Below are 19,633 nucleotides of genomic sequence, written 5' to 3'. Positions count from 1 at the left end.
CTCTTTTTGCGCCTGCGGTATTCTATAGGGCCTTGAACACAATATTCGCCCTTCTGCTCCAGGTACTAATTTAATTTCAAGTTTCTTAACGTCTGTACACAAATTTATCTCCTGGCAAGTGCAAGATATTATTATATGCCATGCATATTTCTAAAATGGCGTTCCTTTCTTCAGTATTTAAATGTTAAACCCTCAGGTTTTCCTTTAACTTACTAGCCCGTGACTTCACTTCAGACTTTCCTGTCTTCACTTGCTGTACCTTATACAACTCCTCAGGTGGCACTTTCTCTGTCATTAATACTGGACACTTCATAGATATTCTCTCATCCGTTGTATTTAGTACACTTGTTATACAAGTGCCCTCCTTAACTCGTACCAGCGCTTCTGGTACATAAACTCGAGGATTTATTTCCTGTTTAGGAATAATCACCTCTGATTCATTCCTTGCACTGACTTCGATTCCAAGAATTCTCTCTTCTCTAGGGCCCATTACTATTTTGCCTCTTTTGTTTTGCTCTTGCGGTTTCCCGTCCGCACTGGCTTAATCTCTGTGTCACGACAGCAACCGTAACCTTATTTTCGCACTGTTTTGCAGATTCTACTGCCATTGAACCGGCCCCGACGGCGTTCGACGTGTCTTTTTTTTCTTTCGCGGCTCCAGCCGCATCTGAAGTGCTTACTCTCCATTTCGCAGGTTCTACTGCCATCGAACCGACCCCAATCTTGTTCGACGCGTCTTTTATTTCCCTTGCGGCTCCAACTGCTATCGATCCAGCTCCAACTGCGTTCATTAAGTGTTTATTTCGTTTCACGGTTCCGACCGCAAACGAACATTTACACTTTTGCTTGGCGGCTCCAACCGCCTTCTCACTACAATAGCTATCTCTCGCGGCTACCGCCGCCATCGAACCGGCTCCGACCGTGTTCGATCTGACTTTTCTCGGTTTCGCGGCTCCGACCGCAACCGAACAAGTACTTCTCTTTTCCGCGGCTCCTACCGCGCTACCATTATAACTGTTTCTACAGGATTCCCTCCCTGTAGACTGACGTTCCCATGCCGTCCTTAACTCAATTCGCCTTCCACGAATCCATACACATTTTGCTCCATAACCTATCACGGAATTCTGTCTTGTTAGGAAATCTCTCCCTAGCAGACCTTCAAACGGCAGATCTACCTCTGTCCCTATAACATGAACTTTATGTTTCACAAGCAGATCCCTTGCAATCTGCAATTCCAACTCTATTGAACCTTCAGTCTTTGACACGGTATTAGCGATCCCCCTTATCCTAATACCGTCTCTTGGGTTACATTTCCCAATGTTCCAAAAACTTTCCTTTTTTACTAAACTTATTTGTGTCCCACTATCTATTAAATACTTAATTGGATTTCTTTTTCCTTTTGTGCACCCTAACTCTATAAAATCGTTTCTATTTGTGCAGTCTACTGTAAACACCTTACTGGAAGTGGCGCAATGCGACTGTCTCATTGAGCCTCCTCCTAGCTTACCGGTCTCTTATTCTTTCCTTACACTGTCTTGCGTAATGGCCTCTCTGGTTGCATTTAAAACATATTACGTCACTTGAATATGTACACGGTGCTATGTGCCCTGACAAATTACACTGAGTATACTTAACCGGTGTCAAACTCTCTATTTCTCTACAGTGCCCCTTAAATTCTCTATTTATCTCCGCTAGTCTGTCCGCCCCTTCCTGTTCCAAGTTCGCTAGCCTGTCTGTATTTTCTTTCTCTTCCCTACGCTTTCTAACCGCGTCTTTTTCGAAAACTCGTACACGTCTGTGTGCACGACAGTCTTTCGCCATGTGCCCTGGCTTTCCACAATTATAACACGACGGACTTTTAGCTTTGTCTATCCTTGGTGTTCTAACCATATTTCTCTTTAGCCGATGCTATCGCGCTTTCCTCGCTAGCAGTAATGTCAACGGCTTCAGAGAGTGTCACGGACTCTCCTCTGGCTCTCACTATTGTTTTGATCCTGTCGTCATAGAGTTCCTGTATGAAGACTGCTCTTCCTAATTTCAGCACTAGCGCAATACTCCCAGCCAATTCAGCTTTTGTCATCACACCTCGAATGGCTTCTCTAAAATGATGTTGTAACTCGTCAGTACGTGGACCCCACAGCGCAATGCTTTCGCCTCTTTCCTGACGACTTGCAAGCAGTTTACACGCAAAGTAATCCAACGTGCGTTTACAAGCGTAATTTTCTGCAGGTATAGCACGTATATCGAACCAAGGGGTTGTCAAGTCTCTAACTAATAACTTACTTCTAGCTGCACCCACTATGGGTGCCTTAACATACTTCGGTAGTACATCGTGCTGTTCAGGGGCCACTAACTCAGACGCACTATCGCAGCTGTCTAGATACTCGTTCAGCTGAAATTTATTACCATCAAAAGGCTGAGGCAACATCTTTAATGCATCACTCAAACTAACGTGTTGCCTGATTGGTAATGAGTGCGCAATGTTATTACTGCTTGATTCTGCCTGCCCTGACTGCGGCATTTTGTACCAACAAGATTTGTCCTACCTTTTTAAGTGTCTCTATGGTGTGCACTGATTCGTGCGCCACTTCTCGTTGCTCGCGTCGGCTCGCAGCCACGCCTCCTTTGCCGCCTGCCTCGCTCGGCAGCCACGCACCTCGTTACCTGCTTCCAGCAGCTGACGGACCTCTGCGGCCCTCCCGCAGACCGATAACGCCGCCTCCCTGGAACGGCTTGCCGTTTACGCCTCGCCGGCGACCGCTTCCCGCGTGTCGAACGCGCGCCGTGACGGACCTTCTCAGCCCGTCAAAGTCGTCTTCTTCTTTCTTCGCCTCAGTACGCACCTCGTCTCAGTTTGATTGCTCAAAGCCGTCAATCTTTTCCTGACTTCGGGCTGAGTACCATCAAAAGTTAAAGTCGTCCTACACCTATTCCTCAAATCCGTGGCCCGGCTAATCCCGGTACTGAGTGTAAGAACAGTAAGGCTAAGGCGTCCACAAGAAGCCAACACCTATTAGAAGGGATGCCTGATTTGTGCCAACCCCACGCCTGGCACCAAAAAGTGTTGATCGTCTGTCACGTCTGTAGTTTTCTGCGACCGGATCAGGATGGAAGATAGACGCTAAATTTAGTAATGAGGTAGCTCGTCCAACTCGAAGTCCGGGTGCTGGAAAAAAAGCTGGAAATAACTGAGAAGCAGGGAGAGGTTGCGAAATAACTGAGACGAAACACGAGGTAGGATAAGACCACTGTCGAACCCTAAGAGGCACAAACACATTGAATGTAAGTTGTGCAACCCTGCATGTATTCTGTGCAGCTAAGTGCCACGAGAAAGCTTTTGACACCGTTCCTCACAAGCGACTTCTAATCAAGCTGCGGGTCTACGGGGTATCGTCTCAGTTGTGCGACTGGATTCGTGATTTCCTGTCAGGAAGGTCGCAGTTCGTAGTAATAGACGGCAAATCATCGAGTAAAATTGAAGGGATATCAGGTGTTCCCCAGGGAAGCGTCCTGGGACCTCTGCTGTTCCTGATCTATAAAAATGATCTGGGTGACAATCTGAGCAGTTCTCTTAGGTTGTTCGCAGATGATGCTGTAATTTACCGTCTAGTAAGGTCATCCGAAGACCAGTATCAGTTGCAAAGCGATTTAGAAAATATTGCTGTATGGTGTGGCAGGTGGCAGTTAACGCTAAATAACGAAAAGTGTGAGGTGATCCACATGAGTTCCAAAAGAAATCCGTTGGAATTCGATTACTCGATAAATAGTACAATTCTCAAGACTCAATTCGACTAAGTACCTGGGTGTTAAAATTACGAACAACTTCAGTTGGAAAGACCACATAGATAATATTGTGGGGAAGGCGAGCCAAAGGTTGCGTTTCATTGGCAGGACACTTAGAAGATGCAACAAGTCCAGTAAAGAGGCAGCTTACACTACACTCGTTCGTCCTCTGTTAGAATATTGCTGCGCGGTGTGGGATCCTTACCAGGTGGGATTGACGGAGGACATCGAAAGGGTGCAAGAAAGGGCAGCTCTGTTAGTATTATCACGTAGTAGGGGAGAGAGTGTGGCAGATATGATCAGCGAGTTGGGATGGAAGTCATTAATGCAAAGACGTTTTTCGTCGCGGCGAGATCTGTTTACGAAATTTCAGTCACCAACTTTCTCTTCCGAATGCGAAAATATTTTGTTGAGCCCAACCTACATAGGTAGGAATGATCATCAAAATAAAATAAGAGAAATCAGAGCTCGAACAGAAAGGTTTAGGTGTTCGTTTTTCCCGCGCGCTGTTCGGGAGTGGAATGGTAGAGAGATAGTATGATGGTGGTTCGATGAACCCTCTGCCAAGCACTTAAATGTGAATTGCAGTGTAATCATGTAGATGTAGATGAAACTAAGTCCCGTCCCGAGGGCAGAGTAACACAGGTCCAAATCTGAGGCAACTGTCGAAGGAAATCCTCAGCAACAGCAGCGGCCCTGCTTATATAGGCTCCTCTGATGCAACCCCCGCGATCACGCGCGTCCCCCGTGTCATGTCGTCCTTCCAGAACATTCTGTCGTAGCTGGTCGCGTAGCTCCACAAAAACGCAACCTCTCCTCCTTCCCAGCGCCCTGGCTGACGTTAGGTTGCTTTCCTACAGGTTCATCTTATGCATTTCTACTCCCATTCGCGAAAAGACGTATGGCATACACAAACGATGAATATGTGAATATGCTTCGGATCCTTAGTGCATCTGATAACCGGGCTGGTGCTGCCGCTCGTGACTATGGTGCTAGATATCCTCATCGACGCCATCAAGATAAAAATGTGTTTCGTCATCTGGAGCTGTGGTTTCGGGAGTCAGGTTCTCTCTTTCCACCATCGCATTACTCATCATACTCCAGCTACAGAGGAAGCTATTCTGGAGGTCATACACCAAGAACCTCAGCGAAGTGCACGTAGCGTAGCAAGGCAGCTGCGTGTCTCACAACACACGGTCGTTAATGTGCTGCATGAGCACGTTCTGCACCACTGTCATGCTTTCACGCAACACCTGCATCCTGCAGATCGCCGTCAGCGGATGCAAGTCTGTGATTGGTTCCAACAACAACAGGAAGCCTACGATGACTTCACTGAGGGTGTCTTCAAAATGCACAATGCCCACCATTGTTGTAAGGTTTACCCGCAAGTCACCCGAGACCATGGATATCAAGTTCGCTTTGGCATCAACGTATGGGCTGGAATATTGGACGACAGGTGTTTAGGCTTCTGCGTATTGCCTGACCAATTGACTGCGTGAAGGGATTGTACATTCCTCACGAAGTATCTGCCTGATGCGCTGGAAGGTGTTCCACTACATGTTCGGCAACCGATACAGTTCCAACATGATGGCGCACCTCCACACTCGGGAATTAATGTGCGACTGTATTTGGACAGAACATTTCCAGGGAATTTGCTCGGGCGTGGAGGTCCAGTTGTATGCCCGCCACATTCACCTGACCCAAATCCCCTGGATTTCTTCCTGTGGGGACACCTGACAGAACACGTATACTCCACTCTGCCAACGAATGTGGAATAATTGGTAGCGTGTGTTCATGTTGCTCTTATTACTGTGAACGCAGGTTTGCTGCGAAGGGTCGAGAGCTGTATGATTCGGAGGGTCGCACAATGTTTGAACGTGCAGGGAGGTCGCTTTCTGCGTCTCCTGTTCTGAGGACAACGTATTCTGTTGTGAAGGTTATGCGGTCATTAATATAGACATTATTATTGTCACTGGTTGCTAATGTGCGACATCTAAGCGCTCATATTAAATGTAGTATAAATGACAAGTAGATATTATGGTATCGATAGCTACGATGCCACAGCGTAGGTTCAAGTTCTTAGGTTGGCACTACGACAGACGCTGACGTCAGCGCCCTCTAGACGACGCTGTGCAGCTCTACGAGGGCCGCTCCAGATTCTACCCATTTGATTCCGAGCCGACGACCAAGCAGCTTAGCTTCTACTTCATAGGGGGCTAGCCATTACAGACTTTGTTACTTCAGTTGCTTCAGTGATAGTTTGTCCTACTACCAGTAGCTGTTAGCGTTGATACCTGTACGGCTTCGCACCTACGTGCTAATCTAAGCCAAAGTTAAGTAACCATTATGTAATCATAATTTTGACTATAGTAAACTTATAAAATCTACAAGCAATGCCGAAGTACTTCACCTTTTCCTGCTCCTATTCGCTTCCTACATTCGGCCCACCTTCCAGTTCACAGGAGCAGACCCACACGCCGCCTATCCAGGCGGGATACAAAAGAGATATTGTGTTATTTTACTGTGCTATCACCTTTAGCAGCTCGAAATTGATATTTTTTTTGTAGTTACTCTGTCCTATGATAGGTCATTTGTTTCAACTGTCCATTTCTTATTTGTCTAACCACGTATTTGTTATGTTCAGCGTTACAAAATGTTGTACATTAGGATACATGTGACCTAAATGTAATGTCAGAATGAAACTGGCAAATAAAAAATGCGCCCCCAACCCTAGACCTCCTGCACGCTAACCCAAACTGTATTTACTACACCAACTGTACTAACGGAGGTAGTTACCGTACATGGAGCTACAGTGTTGCCAGATTGCCACTCTTTAACGCCCTTTTTCTGCCGGATGTACTCGCCGGACGAAATTTTGTCGATGGCATGTGAGGAGTCGCTTTGCGAAGCCCGAGAGCGCGAATTTCGCGACCCGCCAGATACAATTAGTGTCAGCTTTTGCTTCGGGTTCGATGCTGACTACCAGTTCACATATAGTTTTTGTATCACTCCCTTGTTCGTTGTTACGAAACCAAACGAAGAATACGTCTGGCGACACCGTCTGTGGCGAGTCACTTGTATTTGCGTGTGCAATAGCCTGAGTGACTAAACTCAATGCTAATTAACTCTGAAACGGCGCAGTGTACCGAATTTTTTTCTTAACAATTATTTTCCAGTCCGACCTACCCTGAAACACCCTTACAAGCTTTTGAGACTGTTTCTGACGCCCTTTATGTCACCTAATGCATGGCGCCGGAAATTCCATGAGGCTGTTCGCGGGTGAAGCTGCAGTGTTAGGGACGTGGCAGTACCAGAAACTTGTAGTGAAATGCTGGAAGACGTGCGGAGGGTCAACGTTTTCTGATGATATTGGCAGTTGAAATTATCATAACAAATTAACGTATTGCCTTTAAAGGCGGAAATATCTACTAGTGTTTTCTTACACTATTAGTGAACAATAAATGGATACAGCTATGTCCATTACATATGTGAGTGTACAGGTATGCGTACGGACGGTTTAAAGTGGAACGTCATATAAAACTAATCTCAACACTTCATGTGCCAGACCGAGACTCAGTGAAAAAATCCTCAGAATGCGTTGTCCACCCACGAAAGAGGTAGCTTACATACACCTCGTCCGACAGATGCTCGAGTATTGCTCCCCAGTCCCGGGACCCCTATTAGGTCGGAGCTACAGAGGAAATAAAGAGAACTCCGGGAAGAGCAGCGCATGTCGTCACGGGTTCGTTTAGTTAGCGCTAAGGCGTCACCAGGATGTTCGTCGAATACCAGTGGCTACAAGAGCAGCGTTTTACGTCCGAGAGCGTACGTTTCTATCAGAGTCAACTAACATCTGTAAGATTTTCATATGTTTCCTGCCACCGTAAGTAATTCACCTTTACTGTTCTGGGACAAAGATGAATGAGCGTGCTGCATTAGCAGTGAATAACATTCTTTGTAAGATTATCTGTGGTTCGCTTGCTCGCCTGACAGTTGTGCAGTGGTGGGGCATTCTTATTTGAGGCGTAATAGCGAGCAGTTGAGTTTCCGGAGAAGGGGATTTGACATTTGTGAATGTGAGGGAAATTATCTGGAGTATTTTATTATGGAGATGAAAACTTGTTTGTATACGTATGTCACTGATTTTGTTGATGGAGTACATTTTTGGAGGCATTTTTCACGGCAACCAATGCATGTGCAAGAATGTTTGTTCGGCAGAACTATTAATTAAAGGAATACTTTGTGCGTCAGATAACTAATAACATTCATGACTAGTATTAATGTGATCTCTTTGTTTTCATTATGTCACAAATAACGCAACTGTTTCGAATACCGGTAATTCTTGTATTGAGAGAATTTCGTAATTGTTAAGGTCTAGTTATGTTGTACAGTCATTTTTGACAATAATTAGAGTCTAGTTTTTCAACTACGACTTTGTTTGAAGTAAAACCGTCCTCCATTATTCTTAGTAAATTTTCCAATATTGCACCCTACGTCTAACGAAGCCAGAGATGGTTTGACTACAGCAGCATTTTATTTTCGTGTACATTTCGAGTCAGAAATTGCACTACATGTCACGCAGCTTTCATAACGTACTTCACTCTTGACATTCAGTTGAATAGCTTTCACTAAGTACACATTTAGTTACTGTACTTTTTGAATTTAATTATATTGTTTTCATGATTTCAAATCCAGTATTTCACCAACTGAGTACACATTTAGTAACTGTACTTTTGAAAGCTAATTACACTGTTTTCATTATTTCAAATCCAGTATTTCACAAAGTCTAATGTTTTGTTTCATGATACTGTTCACATACACAACACTGGGCCAAACAATAGGCAGTATTGCTCAGTAGTTGGAAACCATATCTAAAGCACTCATTACACAAAGAGCAAATTTTTTTAAAGAAAGAATATTCTATATTTTCATTCATAGATAAACTTTTATAGATAGCTTACACATCTTAATTCTAGCAACACTCTTTCTTCCCGCACACCCCTTGAGACTGGAGCAGGAGGGGGGATTGGGCGGGGGCAGTGACACTGGTACGTTCAGTGCTAACCACCATACACCACTGTGTGGCTTGCGGAGTACAGAGTAGATGTAGATTCACTGAACGTAAGTGAGGACGTTTTGTACAACGGGTGAAATGTGAGGTAAGTTAGATGTGGCCTTAATCGAAAAAGTTTCATTTCAAGTATGTACTGAAGTCAGTGGCAGCTCGTAACCCTGCATTCGCAGTTATCTCGTTCGCAGTCCCATGATTAGTGGAACGATTTGGCTTCTTTTATACACTGTCGGCCACCCAAAATGCACAACCTGAAGGAAGCAACCGTAACAGACGAAATGTGTAACATGTGTTTACGGGGACGCAAGATTCACATGATTAGGATTTCAGCGCGAGCGCACATCACGGGTGCCAAATAAACTGGTATAGGCATGCGTATTCAAATACAGAGTTATGTAAAGAGGCAGAATCGGCGCTGCAGTCGGCAATGTCTATGTAGGACAAGCGTCTGGGCAGTTGTCAGATCGTTATTGCTGCGACAATGGCAGGTTATCGTGATTTAACTGAGTTTGAACGCGGTGTTACAGTCGGCGCACCAGCGATGGGATACAACATCTCCGAGGTAGCGATGAAGTGGCGATTTTACCCTACGACCATTTCACGAGTGTACCGTTAGTGTCAGGAATCCAGATAACATCAAATCTGGGATATCGCTGTGGCCGGAAAAAGATCCTGCAAGAACGGGACTAACGACGACTGAAGAGAATCTTTCAACGTGACGAAAGTGCGGCCTCTCCGCAAATCGCTGCAGATTTCAATGCTGGGCAATCAACAAGTGTCAGCGTGCGAATCATTCAATGAAATCTCATCGATATGGGCTACCCGAGCCGAACGTGCACTCGTGTACCCTCGATGACTGCACGACACAAAGCTGTACGCCTGCCTGGGCCCGTCAACACTGACATTTGACTGTTGATGACTGGAAACGTGTTGCCTGATCGGACGAGTCTCGTTTCAAATTGTATCTAGCGAATGGACGTGTACGGGTATGGAGACAACCTCATCAATAGATGGACCCTGTATGTCAGTTGCGAATAGTTCAAGCTGGTGGAGGCTCTGTAATGGTGTGGGGTGTGTGCAGTTGGATTAACATTAGGCCCCTGACACGTCTAGATACGACTCTGACAGGCGACACGTACGTAAGCAACCTGTCTGATCACCTGCATTCATTCATGCCCATTGTGCATTCCGACGGACTTGGGCAATTCCAGCAAAACGACACCCCTGACGTCCAGAATTGTTACAGAGTGGCTCCAGGAACACTCTTCTGAGTTCAAACACTTGCTCTGGCAACCAAACTCCACAGACATGAACATTATTGAGGATATCTGGAATGCCTTGCAGCGCGCTGTTCAGAAGAAATATCCACCCCCTATTACTCTTGCGGATTTATAGAGAGCCCTACAGCACTGCTTCAGACATTAGTCGAGTCTATTTCACGTCGTGTTGCGGCACTTCTGCGTGTTCTCGGGGGGCCCTATACGATATTATAAAAGTCTACCAATTTCTTCGGCTCTTCAGTGTATAAAGGGGCACAGACGGCCGTGTGGACATACTGGAATTGTTCTTTCGTTCGATTGCTTTGTGTAAGCAGCTTCAGTATGCCTCCCAGAAGACAGAGAACGTCATTCGAGCACGTTTCCGAGTTCGACCGAGGAAGAATAGTTGCCTATAGAAATTGGGGATTGTCCTTGAGAGAAATCGGAGATCGTGTCGGACGGAACCGAGCTACTGTGATCCTGATCTGTAATCGCTGGGTGCAGGAGGAACCGACGGAACCGACTGCACCCACCTCGTTGCACCACTACATGCGATGACACGGATATTGATCGCATGGCAGAGAGGGATCGCTCTGCCACGTCACGAGCGGTATCACAAAAAATTCAGCATGTTGTGCAACAAGCAGTGCCCGCGTAGACCATTCGCAGCAGGGTGGACTGTCCGCAAGGCATCCATTGCTGCATTTACCACTGAATCGATGCTGCAGACGTTTGCCCCGGCAATGATGCGATGAACGACGGACGTGGACAACCTAATGTAACAACACTGTTCTTGCTGAAGAACGTCGATTCTGCCTGGACCACCACGATGATCGGACTAGAGTCTGGAGACACTGTCATGAGAGACTGTTGAACTGTTGCGTTATGCATCGCCATACTGGTCCTGCACTCGGTATTATGGCTTGAGGTGATATTGGATTCCACTCCCGCACCCCACTAGTATGCATTGTCGGTACACGAACCAGCCAGCGTTACATCTCTGAAGTGTTGAAGTCTGTTGTACTCCCATACCTTCGGAGCCTGCCGACGGCCACAATGCAACAGGATAATGCGCGACGGAACGTGGCACTCAATGTTCGAGGCTTATTCGTCGCCCATCGGATTGCATTGCTGCCTTGGATTCCCTGTTCTCCACATCTCTCGCCTATCGAAAACGTCAGACTGATGATTGCGGACCGACTGGTCCGGGATACGACGTCCGCTTCTACACCAGATCAACTTTGGCAATGTGTGGAAGCAGCATGGACTGCTGTACCCCAACAACACATCCAGATCCTCTTTGATTGAATATAGAGGCCTGTAGGAGCGGTTATACCCAACAATGGTGGCAACACGCAGTACTGATTTCATCAACTTCCTCATTCCACATGGGGTTGTATTTTCACTCATATGTTCTTTGTGCAACGTTTTATCTGTCAAATCAATTTGGGTGTGATATCTCCGGACCTTCTTGGTGTTGCATTCTGAATGACCAGCGGTGTAGCACATTTACAGCCTCCGTTAATTTTTTGGCAGTAATTATGTTGCACTCTGTGACTACGAAGGCTTTCCCGGCGTAATAATTGATAATATTCTTCTCGGGTATGCAGCCGGATCATGACGGCTTCCAGACACAATATTTCCGCGGTCCAACTGGCCGCCATCATCAGGTGAGTGCGCTGGTGCACAATCTCTCCGGCGAGATTGTGCACCAGCGCACTCACCTGATGATGGCGGCCAGTTGGACCGCGGAAATATTGTGTCTGGAAGACGTCATGATCCGGCTGCATACCCGAGAAGAATATTATGTTGCACTCTGTCATATCACATGTTTCTATCACTTCTGTCTGCTATACGTGTCACAAAACAAGATGGTGCAGTGGCAAAATACTGGACACACTTTCTCTAAGAGTAAGATTAAAACCTTTCTCCAAACACACAATTGTGTGATTTGAGGCAAATACCAGTGTGGTTGCCTAGGAAATGACAAAGTCGATTTCCTTCCATTGCAGCAAAATAACTTAAAAGTGCCCTCATGAAACTCTACATATGTAATCTGAACAACTGCAAACAAAGAGAATCTATAGGAATGAAGGAGTTATAGTAATACATTTATATTCTAGAAACTGGAAAACTGGTTTTCAATATGATTAAGAGACGAATATCTTGTGCATTACAAAGCGGTAGCTAAAATATTAAATCTGTATGTGTGTCTTGACCAGAATTTAGTTGGTGAATAGTAGTATCCTAATTTGAAAGAAATCTTCGAGAGGACGCGAAGGGCTACTGTGATTAAACGCTCGAACGTAGTCTGAAACTGCCGCCTGCCGCTCCTTCGTTAACTACGAGTATACCGGGTGTTCCAGGCGTAAGAAAGGAATAAATAAAATAGGACTCTAGTAAACATGGACTCTGAAATGCATAACTTAAGAGCTACGAGCAATTTTTCATCTTAGATGCTCTGAAATAAATCTCTTCCACGGCAGTCTCTTTGCTTTCCATATTTTGAGAGGTGGTAGCATGGGTCAAAACAAGAGAAAATGTCAACTAAACATGGTCTTTAATGTGAATTCCATAAACCTTTGAAGCCTGATAGTTTCTGCCTGAAACCATCATTTTATTATTATTATATTTTTAAGTAAAACTGCCTTTCGCTTGAAAATGCCAAAGTTAGTGAAAGACGGAAACTTCTAGCGGTACACTGAGGTGCAGTGCATTGTAGCAGCCACTTATAGCGTTCAAAACTACAGTCGGCAGGAGAGCGTGCTGCCGGCCGCTGTGGCCGAGCGGTTCTAGGCGCTTCAGTCCGGAATCGCGCTGCTGCTAGGGTCGCAGTTTCGAATCCCGCCTGGGGCATGGATGTGTGTGATGTCCTTAGGTTAGTTAGCTTTAAGTAGTTTTAAGTCTAGGGGACTGATGACCTCAGATGTTAAGTCCCATAGTGCTCAGAGCCATTTGAACCATTTTTGAAGAGCGTGCTGCATGATTGCAGGGGATTCAGATTTTTTTTTATAGCAGCCATATTGAGGACATCTTCGACAGTGAAAGTAATTACATCTAAGTTATTGTAACGAAAATCTGAGTTTGTAATAATGTTTTTATGAGAACTATTGAAATAAAACTGAGACACTATGCAGTTCTGATACAAAATTTATTACAGTTTTGGCCAATTTCTGCTTGTTATTTGGGACCCTAATTTGTTTTAGGCATTTTGAATTCATAGAAGATTCGAGATGTGGGATTTTATCTGGGAAAAATGCGAATTTGCTTTCAAATATATCCATGACATAATGGGTGGTTGAAAACTGTATGTTCCAGTAATTGGAAAGTTAAATCATGTCCTTCAAATAACCTCCGTTTTTGCAAATTTTATCTTATATGCGTTGCTTATTGTGACAATGAAGATTAAATTTTTGAAAAATTTTACATTTATATTCCATAGTGCAACCACCTCCTTAAATCAACTGATTGTTTCCTTTTTCCCAATTTCTTCTTGTATTTGTTGTTTACTTTCGTAATAATGTTTATATTTGAAAATTTTTTAAATTATATATTTTGCCGCACTGTTGAGACTCAGAGTTAAGAGCTATAAGCACTTGCTCATCTTCACTATTTCGAAACACATTTCTTGTACTCAACAAGTGGTAATGTACCTTAAGGTAAGCGTTTTAGATCCCACGTTTACTAGACCTTTCTGCTTCGAATCGTTGTTTCTGTCATATCGCTGAATATTGACCAGTCCTCTTGGGACACGCTGTGTACTGGCCGAGGTGGTGCAGTGGTAACACACTGAACCCGTATTCGGGAGGACAGTGTTTCAAATTCAGATTTATGTTTTCCATTATTTCTCTAGATCACTTAAGGCGAATGCCGGGATGGTTGCTTTGAATGAACATAGCCGATTTCGATTCCTGTCCTTCCACAATCCGAGCTTGAGCTCCGTTTCTAATGACCTCTTCGCCGATTGGACGTTAAACTCTTATCTTCCTTTGTTCGTTAGCTACAGCAGTGCTTCTGGAATACGTGGCTGCCCACGATATGTTGTTAGTGATGGTGGTAACTGGGCGCTACAAGATGGGTTCGTGTAGATGGTGAGGTATAATTATACCTGAATCACGATTCTCGAGGTAGTTACCCAATACTAATGTCAGATTCTGAGGGCATTGCAATATGCTGCAACATTTATATATAATTAAGAAATAGGTTTAGTATTTTCGAATTATGGCCTAGGATAAGAGCGACTGACAAACTGTGAGTTCGCTTTATAAGCTGTATGTTCCAAATAACATAGTGCAGAATATTAAATGTTCAGTAGCAATTTTTACGAATGTACTCTGTATATACTCGTTCATATATCAGTCTTTACAAAGTAAATGGCAAGCAATATGAGTCAACAAGTAAGAATACATGTGACAGTATTTTTAATCTGAGTGTCGGCTTAATGATACTGTCGACGTTCTATTTTATTGTTGATTCATCCTGCGTCTCTATCTACGTGTGGAAACAGCACTCGATTAGACGATATTGCGTAGGTAAGTTAAGTTGCTTCTAGGCATATAATTATTAGGAGTAAATTTAACGATTTTCTTTGGAATGGTGTACCTGAATGCCATTATTAATTCAGCCGAAACATCTAAGGCAGCAGGAAACTACTATAATTCATTAAAGGTGGCCAATCTCCGCTAAGATTATTAAGTAAACACTTGTTTTGACAGGGCGGCTCTAGAGCTGAAATGTCACAACACTATATAAAGTAATCAATAACATTTACTAGGAGCACTTAAATTTAGTACAGTTGGATGCGTGGCACTTGATGTCCTGTACGTAATACAATGAAATATAAATACATAAAGAAATACGGAAAAATCGCAACACCAAAAAATAAGCAATGTAGAATAATGAAATTTCGGGAAACATTTGTTTAGGCGACATATTTAACCGATTAACATTGCAAGATCACAGATTAATGTAGTGCGAGATAAGCCATTGTAAACGTGAAATACTGGTACATTAATAACCGGTGTAACCGCTAGAATGTTGAATACAAGCGTCAAAACGTGAATAAATGCGTTGTCCAGATGCTGGATCTACATCTACATCTACAGCCATACTCCGCAAGCCACCTGACGGTGTGTGGCGGAGGGTACCTTGAGTACCTCTATCGGTTCTCTCTTCTATTCCAGTCTCGTATTGTTCGTGGAAAGAAGGATTGTCGGTATGCCTCTGTGTGGGCTCTAATCTCTCTGACTTTATCCTCATGGTCTCTTCTCGAGATATACGTAGGTGGGAGCAATATAATGCTTGACTCCTCAGTGAAGGTATGTTCTAGAAACTTCAACAAAAGCCGGTACCGAGCTACTGAGCGTCTCTCCTGCAGAGTCTTCCACTGGAGTTTATCTATCATCTCCGTAACGCTTTCGCGATTACTAAATGATTCTGTAACGAAGCGCGCTGCTCTCAGTTGGATCTTCTCTATCTCTTCTATCAACCCTGTCTGGTACGGATCCCACACTGCTGAGCAGTACTCAAGCAGTGGGCGAACAAGCGTACTGTAACCTACTTCCTTTGTTTTCGGATTGCATTTCCTTAGGATTCTTCCAATGAATCTCAGTCTGGCATCTGCTTTACCGACGATCAACTTTATATGATCATTCCATTTCAAATCACTCCTAATGCCTACTCCCAGATAATTTATGGAATTAACTGCTTCCAGTTGCTGACCTGCTATATTGTTGCTAAATGATAAGGGATCTCTCTTTCTATGTATTCGCAGCACATTACACTTGTCTACATTGAGATTCAATTGCCATTCCCTGCACCTTGCGTCAATTCGCTGCAGATCCTCCTGCATTTCAGTACAATTTTCCATTGTTACAACCTCTCGATATACCACAGCGTCATCCGCATAAAGCCTCAGTGAACTTCCGATGTCATCCACAAAGTCATTTGTGTATATTGTGAATAGCAACGGTCCTACGACACTCCCCTGCGCCACACCTAAAATCACTCTTACTTCGGAAGACTTCTCTCCATTGAGAATGACATGCTGCGTTCTGTTATCTACTGTATGTCAGTCTGTGCGATGGAGTTCCATGCCTGTTGCACTTGGTCAGTCAATACAGGGGCGGTTAACGCTGGTTCTGGATGACGTTAGATTTGTCGTTCGATGATATCCCATACGTGCTCCACTGGAGAAAGCTCTGGTGATCGAGCAGGCCAAGGCAACACGTCGACACTCTGTATAGCTTGTTGCGTTAAAACAGCGGTAAGTGGGAGAGCGATATCCTATTGGAAAACACCCCCTCGAATTCTGTTCATGGATTGTAACAGGTCGAATCGCCAGATTGACGTACAAATTGGCAGTCAGGGTGCGTGGGATACAGCAAGAGTGCTCCTACTATCGTACGAAATCGCACCCAAGACTGTAACTCCAGGTTTTAGTCCAGTGTTTCTAGCACATCGACAGGTTTGCTGCAGACCCTCAATTTGCTTCCTTCGTTCTAACACACGGCCATCACTGACACCGAGGCAGAACTCACTTTCATCGGGAAGAACAACAGACCTCCACCTCGCCCTTCAGTGAGCTCTCGCTCGACACTGCGGAAGTCGCAAATGGCGGTGGTTTGGGGTCAGTGGAATGGACCCTGCAGGGCGTCTGGCTCGGAACTGTCCTTGAAGTAACCGATTTACTTCGTTGTGTCACTGTGGTGCCAGCTGCTCTTCAAATTGCTGCTGAAGATGCAGTACGATGCACCAGAGACACACGACGGACACGATGGTCTTCCCTCTCAGCAGTGCCACTTGGCCGTCCGGAGCCCGACCTTCTTCCGACCGTACATTCTGGTGACCATTGCTTTCAGCAATCATGTACAGCTGCTTCGTCCCCGCCAAGTCTTTCTGCAATATCGCAGGAGCTGCCAGCTTCTCGTAGCGCCATTACACGATCTCGTTGAGACTCAGTAAGGTGTTGATAACGGCGTCTTTGTCGTGTTAAAGGCATTCTTGACTGACATCAACTCACCACGTCCAGTCTCAAAGTTAACTAATGCTCACCACCGTTACAACGTGCATTTAAAGCAAACCGGATTTGCATCCTAATAATGGTGCTACTAGCCCCAGTCTTATGTGACTGGCGCGTAATTTGAATTGATATCACTTTCAGATGTAGAAAAAACCCTACCAATTTTCGTTTATCTCGCACAACTCCCTCTTGCTGTCGCGATTTTTTTCCGTCTGTGTAACTTTGCTGTCTCTTGGCAGTCTATGATATTATCAGCATAACTGATAGTAACGTGCAAACACTAGTTCTCGTACATGAGGGCGGACCATGGCGTGCCAAACTTCAGGCGTGCAGCTTGTGCGGGCATATCATTCAGCATCGCCGTGCGGCATTTTGCGGTCGGCACAACTCTCCGAGATCGTCATAATTGTGATTTCAGCTCTGTTTACCCTTCGCTATTTGTTCGTCGTATGAAGGACGTTCACAGATCCATTGGCTGTTTACACAAAAAGATGCAGCCTAGCGATCTATCGTCACAGTCCTTTAATATGAATGGGAATGACAGAAGACAGGGACGAGAATTCTCAATTCGTAAGCGACGGGCAGTGCTTATTTGCTACGAAACTACATTATAATACCACGGAGAAAGAATTTAAACTTTTAGATAAAAATGAAAGAGCAAAACAAAACAATGATAGACAGATGGGATTCATTGTTTTGTTCGTCAAGAAGCACTTTGTGCTGAATTTGCTGGTAAGGAGCACTTGAAAGAATTGGTGGTACGAATAGTAAAATTTCTGAAGTCACGCGCATTATTCCATTTTATGTTGCAACAGTTCTCAATGGAAATGCCGAGGAGGGTGCAAACTTCATGTACTACTGCAACGTACGTTGTAGTCAAGGGGCATGCCTGGAACGAATTTTCGCTTTAAATGTCTCTATTGTTGAATTTATGAAGAAAAAATGAGTGCAGGATTGAAAATTAGAACATCCGGAGTCGATTATGACTTCGCATTTTAAATGGATTTGATTATACGCTGCCCACGTTAACACGCTGCAAGGTAACGTCTTTGCAATTATGGGGCTGCATTTAGAAAGAAAATCGCGTTATAAGGGGGACACATTCTGACAAATACCATTCAGTTCCCTAAGCTCACTGGCGTTAAAGAAAGTCCGAAGTTTTAAGAATTCATTGTGCCCTTGCAAGAATTACAACGATAGATTTATGAAGGTTTTAAGGACACTATCAATCTTACATTTGTTCTCGAGACAGTTTGCCGTTTCAGTTAAAAGTGCTCCTGTGCATGTACAGATGTAACTGACTGACTGGAAGGGTAATTCCAGTTTTAACTACAAATCTTTTTGCGTTAAAACTGTCCAGGACGCCTATGTTGTTTTCTCAAATAGATTTCCCAAGTCTCCATAATGAGGCTGCAAAAATGCTACAATATTTCGATCGACATATTTGTGCGAAATACCTTTTTTCGATTATGAAACTAAATGAGTCACGATTACGTGGCAACTTGAGTGCGAAACTCTGTTAAATTATCTTCCTTCCGTATTCCGGCAGTTTGTACCAGATAAAAATTATATCATGCCTTCAGCACGCCAAAAATAATTAATTAATACTGAAGACTTGTTTGGTTTGTGATCTATGTTGTTGATGAATGTGAAATACAAAGCCAAGTCGTATGCAGTACGACTGCACTAGGTCTGGAACTTTGTCCATAAAATTTATCTACGCTTACCTTGTACTTATTGTGCATGGTCTTCTTCGAAACATTCTCCTCCACAATTGATACACCGCTGCCAACGACATTTCCACTTCCGGAAGCAGTCTCGGTACACCTCTTGCTGGATCTTGACCACTCCTGTCGTAAATAGCGACTACGAAGTCGTAAGCTAATCTTTATAGTACATGCGGCCAGTACGATACGAAAGGAATGTAGTCCACTGTTGGCAGCACTCTCATTCGCGACTGTCCACATTATCTGCCGACGATTTTTTTCTATTGTTATTTCATCCTCGCTCTGCCGCATATGGACGGGGTAAGGGGTGGGGGGGGGGGGCGCTGTCAACGAATCCAATTTGCCACTCTTCAGTCACATGAGAGTAAAAATTTTAAAAACGTAACATAAGAGCTGGACATGGCGGTTGACAAAAGTAAACGTTTCGTAGGGGAAAAAAAAAAAACAGATTGTCAGTAGCATAAGTAAAAATATAAAAGTTTGATTTGGTGATTAATTAAAATATGGACACGGATGAATCGAAAATAAGTGTCACACACGAATATATAAAAACAGATAGGCAGTTGCATAAGTAAGAAATAAAAAGGCCAATGAGTTGGCTGACTTAAATAATACGTAGATGAATGAAGAGATGAGTGGATGTGGACTGTCAGGGATAAGGGTATCATGGAAAAGTAACGTTCAAAGACAGTGCATTGGAGGGTGCTTCTGGTGATGGATGCTTGGAGGAGAGATTGGAGAAGAGTGAAGAGAGATGAGGTTCCGAAGCAAG

Source organism: Schistocerca nitens, chromosome 3 (assembly GCF_023898315.1).
Source record: "Schistocerca nitens isolate TAMUIC-IGC-003100 chromosome 3, iqSchNite1.1, whole genome shotgun sequence".
In the NCBI taxonomy this organism is placed as follows: domain Eukaryota; kingdom Metazoa; phylum Arthropoda; class Insecta; order Orthoptera; family Acrididae; genus Schistocerca; species Schistocerca nitens.
This window is presented reverse-complemented; position numbering follows the sequence as displayed.